This window comes from Nyctereutes procyonoides, unplaced genomic scaffold (genome assembly GCF_905146905.1).
Source record: "Nyctereutes procyonoides isolate TBG_1078 unplaced genomic scaffold, NYPRO_anot_genome, whole genome shotgun sequence".
Taxonomy (NCBI): domain Eukaryota; kingdom Metazoa; phylum Chordata; class Mammalia; order Carnivora; family Canidae; genus Nyctereutes; species Nyctereutes procyonoides.
Window position 1 is genome coordinate 52,570,004 of NW_026575042.1, and position 7,615 is coordinate 52,577,618.

Genomic DNA, 7,615 nt, shown 5'->3' on the forward strand with positions numbered 1-7,615 from the left:
ATACAACTTCGTGTATGAAAATTTTCTGTTAAAGCCATAAGGTTGTTATGATATCTTCCTCGTTGTCATAATCATTATCAATGATTAATGTGAGAAATAAACATTTTGAGAGCCTTTTTGATTTGGAAATTCTCCTCTTCAGTACCAAAGTTCTCTTGATAATTTTGTTTATAAGTGTGGTTCGGGACAGGTGGGGGTAGGGGGACATTCATGAAAATCACAGAAACCCATTAAAAGATATAAGCTGCCTTTCTGTCTTTAATAAAATGGGGAAGCCTAAAGCAAGCCAGTGTTTTACACAGTGGCCAGTGTCACTTCCCTAGCTGGTCAGTGTGACATCTTAGTGTTATCGTCGCTCCTGGGAACATGCCTTTTCCTGCCAGACTGTGTGTCTCAGGTGGAGGCCAGGGCAGGCCCCAGAGCTGAGTTGTGATGATTAATCATCTATGGGGAAACCATCCCAACTTCGTTCCTTACATGTCTTTAGATTCTACAGCCCTTCCCAAGCCTTGGGATGTATAACCCTGGGAACTGTTAGAATTATCTGCGTGTTGTTGGACACATGATATGTTTTATACCTTGCGGATCCATTGAAAAGAATAAATGTGGCAAACTAGTAGTCGCCTTGCTTCATGCTGACCATTTTATAAAAGGTACCAGGCACTTTAAGGATAGTTTCTTAGTAATAGTTTTAACATGTGTGGAGTTCCTCCGCCTGAGAGTTACACGTAATTCATTCCGATAATTGCTGATGATTATATACCCAGCACAGCCATATACAGATTCCTTCTGCTGGTTGATTTTCATATGTTTTTAAATTTTTTCCATAAAAAAATGAATTACGGTATTTTTTGGTTCATACATCATGTTAGTAATATCATTCTTTTGTTATAGTAGGTGATACTTTGAATTTAATAAGACTAGCAGACAGGCAGTTAAGCTTCAGTATTTTTAGGATCATGCAGTAATAAAATTTAGAAAGTTTGCATATGTCTCCTCATGCCTTAATTTATCAAATGTGTTTATTTTTACAGAATCCTACTCATAATATATCACCTCAGCATACATGTGAAGAAAGAAAACTCCAAAGTCTCTTGTCCTGCCTTTTTTCCTTCTATTTCACCTTTCTAAACATAAAATAAAGTCATGGGATAAAAAAAAAATTATGCGTGTTCGAGGCACTTTAACCATCAGTTGCCTTTCGAATGCAAGAACAGTGGAAATGGCATTAAAATCCTATTTTACTGTGTTGAAGTGACAAATTGAGATAATACAGGTGGTGTGGCCGTTAGGGTCAGTCCTTGAAGATAAGAAACTTGCTCTCCTGCTTGTCTCATTTGTGGTGGCACTCGTTCAACTAATTCATGAGGGGATGTTACTCAGTGTCCGTTTTTTTCCAGGGAGAAAATGCCAGGTGTTGTGAAAAGCTATCAGTTGTATATAAGATGATGGTAGCCCGCGGAGTTGTTGTCTGTATCTGTAACGTTCTATGTGCAGAAGCTGGTGATGAAAATTCAGTGTACATTTATCATGTGAAAAGAGGACTAGCTAAGAGCAGAGCACCTCAAATAAGTCAATTTGGACGATCACAGCTCCATGTCCAGTGAGAGAGGTCCCGCCTCCAGTGACAGCTGAGAGCGCTCGCTGCCTTCGAGGTGAAGTCAGCAGCGCTTCCTTGTTCGCTTCCGTTGGCCCTGTTGTCCTTTCTGCACCCATTTCAGATTCGTTCATTTTGAATGTTGTATAGGCAAGCCGGGTTTTCTGTTAACTCGCGGGGTTTTCTGAGCCTGTTGACAGCTACTGGATTGTGACACAGGATAAGGAAGACAAAGAACCATCCGCTGACTGATTTCATGTAGACGGTGGTCAAGCATTTCAGGTGGGCATCGGGAAAAGCGAGAACGAGACTACTTTCTGCTACAAGACTCTTTTTAAATAGAACTTATTTCAACAGAATAATGTTGACCACCTCCCTCTTGGCTGAAGGTGTAAAAAAGAAAAACCTAAGATTTGGTTCATTGCTATTCAGTTACAGTCCCTTCACAGTGTTTTCTTGTGTTTCATACAAATAACTTTTTTTTTTATTGGCTAAAGGACTTTAAGGCACAGAAATATGCCATTTTTTACTTAGATGGTCTTTCTCATCTCTGCTGTTTGTTGCCATTTCATTAAGCCTTTATTATTCTAATAAAAAGGCCCATTGTGTGACAGTTTTTATTTTATAGTTAATTTTACAGCTTTTTTTAGAATTATGGTGGGTAACAGTTCCCTTGCCACCCCACTTTTTTTTTTTTTTTTTTAAATTCAGCATCAATGTATTCTTCACTGTGATTCCTTTCAAGGTCTGATGACAATATGCAAAGTCGGAAGGATATCACAAAGTTATTTCATAAATTCAGAATCTGGTGAATATTTGTTTTATACTGTCTGAGAAGAAAGGTAGATCGAGCTGCACACGGCTGTCAGCAGCCCACACCCACATCGTTCTGTGGCCGATAAGTAGCCAAAGACATTTCATGTCTTTCAGCCCTAGGGCTGATGGGTGAACAGAAAGGGAGCAGAGCCGCCCAGCGTCCTGTGCCGAATTTGGAGATGACCTCACTGGTTAACTCCTCTAACCAGTGCTGCTTGGTGGCAACTACCCCTCACGGAAGCAGGCACCGTGCAATTATTAATATTTTTATAGTTGTAAAACACAACGACTTACAACTATAAATCTATTTCTAAAGAAATAGGACCATGTTTATTTGTGCTGTGGATAGGAAAAATACCCTCAGCTGTATGTCTGTAGATGTTTCCCAAGCAAAAGGCTGATGTTACGTCAGTACTTTTTTCACATCTCTTTGTATAAATCTAAGAAACGGGGATGGGAGGGTCTTCATTTCGAGGTCAGTGTTTGTAACTTAAACGTACAAATAGATGGTAAAAGTTAATGTGATTAAAAATCCCGTGTAAGAGTCCAGACACCACCTCCTCCCCCGCAGTAATAGGACTTCTTTCTATCATGGACTACGTATTTTTTTTCTCCTTTTTAGCTGATCTCATTCTAAGCATGCTTTTTTATTTTTTTTCCTTGAATGTTAGGTTGATAACATGTTATTAAAAGAAAAAAATAAAATTCAGATTCTCAACGGTAAACCCGGTGTGTTGTGTCTATAGTTCAAAAAATTACAAGTGATTCGAATTTAAACAAATCACTTCAGAAATTCAACGTACGGGAGTCAAGTACTAACTCGAGCAGGAATCCTTTGTTTCTCGTGGCAGAATTTGCCAAGAACAGAGCGAGGAGAGCTCCGTATGGAAGACGAACAGCCACACACAGAGTAGGAGTGTCCGAGCTCAGTCCTGGTGGGCAATGCACAGTAGCACACAGGCCGCCCTGCTGCTTCACGGGGCCGCGGAGCCCCAGCTGCAGGTGAGCCGTCCGCCTTTCCTGGTGGCTTCGTCGACTCCTCTTTGTGTTCCCTCCGTTTTTCAGGCTTTACTCCAGGGGGCCCCTTCCCACCAGCGGCGTGGCCTCCAAATGCAAAGGAGTGTGTAAAATGAGTAGGGAACATTGCAGAGTGGTGCTTCCTCACCGTATAATTTGGGAAATTCACCCGTGATAAAGGTTCAGAGCATAGGCTTAAGAGGTGAATTCCTTAACTACTTAATAATTGTATATTTCGGATGTATTTATCTGCAGAAAGAAATACGGTATTTTAGTTTTCCTGTAAGAGGGATCAAAATAATGCTTCTCCACGCTGGTGTTTGCCGTAGTTTCAGGTACTTCAGGAGTACAGAGACGCGCTTACAAATACACTTAGTTTTGAATGATCATGGCTGTGTGTTTAAATACCTAAAATTCAACCTCGTGTTTACTTGTGCACTGTGAATGAACTTTGTATTATTTCTTGAAACCTTCACACTCCGCGTAGACGTCACTGCAATTTATATTTTGCCTGTGCTTAATTAAGGTCATTTGTGTAGATGAGCAATTAAAGATATTTAAATCACGTCCCGATTCTACATTGGAGAGCATCTTTTAACTTCTCTTTGTATTAATGAGGGGGTGAGAGGAGAGGAGAGACCTGTGCGCACAGGGTCCTCACGTGATCTCACGGTGCCACCAAATCCGTGGCCTCACAGGCCGCCTAACGTGGCTCTTCTGGGTCCTTACACTTCACATGCTTCACATCTCACACTTGTAATCCATGGTCAGACACTGCTGTCTTTTTTCGTGTCTTGATACTTGTCAAAACATTTTGCTATTTTCTTTGATAAAATATATTAAAAATGTCTTTTAATTGGATTTTGCTGCCACGGCCATCATTTTCATTGATGATGCTAGCGCGTTCATCCGTACGGGAGGCCTACTGCAAAGTCATACCTGAGTCTCAGAATGGGAAAGACCCTTGAGGATCCCTTACTTTCATCTACCACTTAATTGTGAACTCCCTTTTCTCACTGTTTTCCCCCAGAACTTTGCGACTAAATGATACTTATTGTCTGTTCATCGTTCGATGTGTAAAATAAGGCAGCAGCGCATAGGTGTGCTGTGCCTTCTCCAGGACTGCTGTGGTTGGCTGAAGTCAAAACTAGGGAAAGGTTCAAGGTCGTGATTGCTTCACTAGGTGGCACCTCATAGCTGGATGTGCTTTATTTCGGGTGAGTAAATGTCAAGAGACAGTACTTTGAATTCCTTTGGAAGGTTTTGTTTGTTTTTGTTTTGTTTTTTTTTCCTTTGGAAGGTTTTTGGGGAAGAATGTTTCAGTCTCATCAACCTGAGACACACTTGACAGAGTTAACAGGCCAGTCACAGTGTGAGGCTCAAATAGTAGTTTTACTTTAATTTTTTATCCTTTGTACACTTCAAGGTCAAAATCTTCATGTAATGGGGCTCCTGGGTGGCTCAGCGGTTGAGCGTCCGCCTCCGGCTCAGGGCTGTGACCCCAGGGTCCCGGGATCAAGTCCCACGTCGGGCTCCCTGCAGGGAGCCTGCTTCTCCCTCTGCCCGGGTCTCTGCCTCTCTCTGTCTGTCTCATGAATAAATAAAATCCTTTAAAAAAAATCTTCATGTATCAAAAAAGTTTGAAGAATTTACTTTCTATCGATTCAATAGTGATTTGTTTCCTTCTCACACTTCCAATTGAAGTATTAAAATCTTTTTAAAAATTACTCATTCTTTATTTTTTAATTTGAATATAGTTGACACGTAATATTAAATTAGCTTCAGGTATATGAAAAATTCACAGATGTATTGTTTAATTGTATTCCAAAATTTTTTTTAAAGATTCTATTTATTATTTATTCATGAGACACACACAGAGAGAGAGAGAGGCAGAGACCCCAGGCAGAGGGAGAAGCAGGCTCCACGCAGGGAGCGCGACGCGGGACTCAGTCCCGGGTCTCCAGGATCACGCCCTGGGCTGAAGGTGGCGCTAAACCGCTGAGCCACCCGGGCTGCCCTATTCCAAAATGTTTTAAAATAAACACACTCAGTTTGTAAGAAGTAAAACGGCCACGCTGTGCACGTACTAAGCTAAGCTGATGGATGTAGAAAATTTAAGAGCTAAGGTGAGCACCGCAGAAACTGTCAAAGATGAGGAAGCAGCACAGTCTCAGGACAGTTTAAACGTGAGTGACCTTTACGCTCAAGAGGACAGTTCCATAGAGTAAGGGCAAGAGAAAAGAACATCGTCAGGTTAAAGAAGTACCTTGAGATGCTAGAGTTGAGTCCGTAGCTTGAACACGCGCGTGTACGATCACTGCAGACGAGCCCGCTCACTTCGCAGGACCGGCGTCGAGCTCGTGTGTCCGGCCACTGGGCAGGGAGTCCCTCCACCGTCCTTACAGCCGTGCGCTTCCATTCTTCCTTCGTGGTCCAGAGTTCGTCGTCGCTTTGAACTGATGAATCCAGGTGTTAGCCTGGTTCCTATCCTGCTGTCTGAGAAAATGTAAAAAACTCGGTTTTAGAGACCCACAGGCCCTGAGCCCCAGTGAGGGCCCGGCCACCGCCTCCCGTCACGGCGGCCCGAAGCGGAAGGCCCTTGTCACCTGGGGTCAGCAGCGGCCCGGAATGGACGGTTTCACCCTGGCGGCCCGGGCCTGGCACCGACCGGAGGCTGGGGAGGCCCGAGCTGCCACGCACGAACCCCGCGGCTGCGCCCCAGGTTTTCTGAGGATCAGGCCAAGGCCTCGGGGGGCAGCAGTGCCCGGGCTGGCCTGACCCCCCGCCCCGGTTCCCTCCCTTGTCCTCGGCTTTCACGAGTACCGCGGGATGTGCCCACTAGAACAAAGTCCGCTTTTCTGCAAAAGGTACTTCGCAGGAGTAGAACCTCGACCGCCTCCTACCGTCGGAGGCCACCCAGTAAGGTGGCCTGGAGGTCCAGGGCCAGCAGAGGCCTGCGCCGCGGCCCTACCCCTGCCGCCCCCCGTCTGTGCCGCCCCTGTCGGTCCCGCGGCCCTACACCTGCCACCAGTCTGTGCTGCGGCCCTACACCTGCCACACACACACACACACACACACACACCCCGTCTGTCCTGCAGCCCAGGCCGCAGCCCGCTCCGTCGCTCCAGCCCCCAGGAAGGCGCACGTTCCTTCACTGCTCCCGGAGGAGTCCCCAGCCTCTCGCCTCCAGATGCCCTGTGGGGGTGGCCACGCGCCCTTAGCACAGCGAGTGCTCCCCGTTTCCCTGCCAAGAACCGCCTTTGTCTGCAGGGCCCGGGTGAGCAGGACCCGCACCCGCCGCAGCCCGGCTGTGCCTCGGTGGCAGCTCGCACCCCGCTAGGCCGGGGGGACGAGGGGACGCCATCCCCAGGGCCCGTCCAAGGGCTTCGCAGGCCGAGCTCACAGCGGTCGCCGGCCCCGGTGCTCTGGGACCCTCCAGAAGCCCCCGAAGCCCTTTTGGGATCGGTCTTGCCAAAGGTTGAGCTCCTGGAATTGGGGGGGGTTAAGTCTTGAAGTTAGGAAAACCTGAATCTAGCACGAAGGCGCCAGCATGACTGGTGGTTGCGCTCCCTGCCACAGGCAGCGTTACTGCCATTTCGTCGGTGGGGAAATTGGCCCGGAAGTCACGGCACTTGCCCAAGGTCACCTGCCCAAGGTCACCCTAGTGGGTAGCGGAGTCTAAGTTGGAAAGCAAGTCTGGTTACGAACCTGTGTGCGGTTTGCAGGATCCGCCGTCTGTCGCGAGTCCGAGAGGACGGAGCTCGCTTGCGAGGCGATGAGCTGAGGGGCTGCGGCACCCCTGGGCACGGGCCTCCGCGACGGTCCCTGCGGCCCAGGGCGAGCTGCAGCCCCGCGTCTGCCCCAGGCCCCCAGCGGCAGGAGCAGAGATGACGACTTCGTGGGTTTCCTCAACTCGTTACTCTCGTTAATTTTCCCACCCAACCTAGTGGATTCTCGAAAAGGTTTGGGTTAGCCCAACCGCTCAGATCCACAAGTGTTTCTACCCCCGTTTGTAAGACCTTCATCGAATATTTCCCCAAATTTTGACTCCCTTTTTGTTTCCAATAAACTTAGGCTCTTGGCAGAAGCTTCTGCAGTCTCGACTCACTTTGCAGAACCTCATACAGTTCATTGAATTTTCTTGCCTCCCTAGTTTCCCAGCAGTCGAGCGTGGAATCGATGTTC

At 46.7% G+C, this 7,615-nt stretch overlaps 1 protein-coding gene across 6 annotated transcripts in view; it reads left to right on the forward strand.

The window, feature by feature from the left end:
- Window positions 1–4,291, forward strand: part of OPA1 (OPA1 mitochondrial dynamin like GTPase) — an 87,479-nt gene extending 83,188 nt beyond the window's left edge. For all 6 annotated transcript variants that reach the window (XM_055321727.1, XM_055321729.1, XM_055321731.1 and 3 more), the window contains one exon: window positions 1,035–4,291. The gene's annotated coding sequence lies outside the window, so the exon portion shown is untranslated. The remainder of the gene's footprint in view (window positions 1–1,034) is intronic.
- Window positions 4,292–7,615: the final 3,324 nt, after the last annotated feature.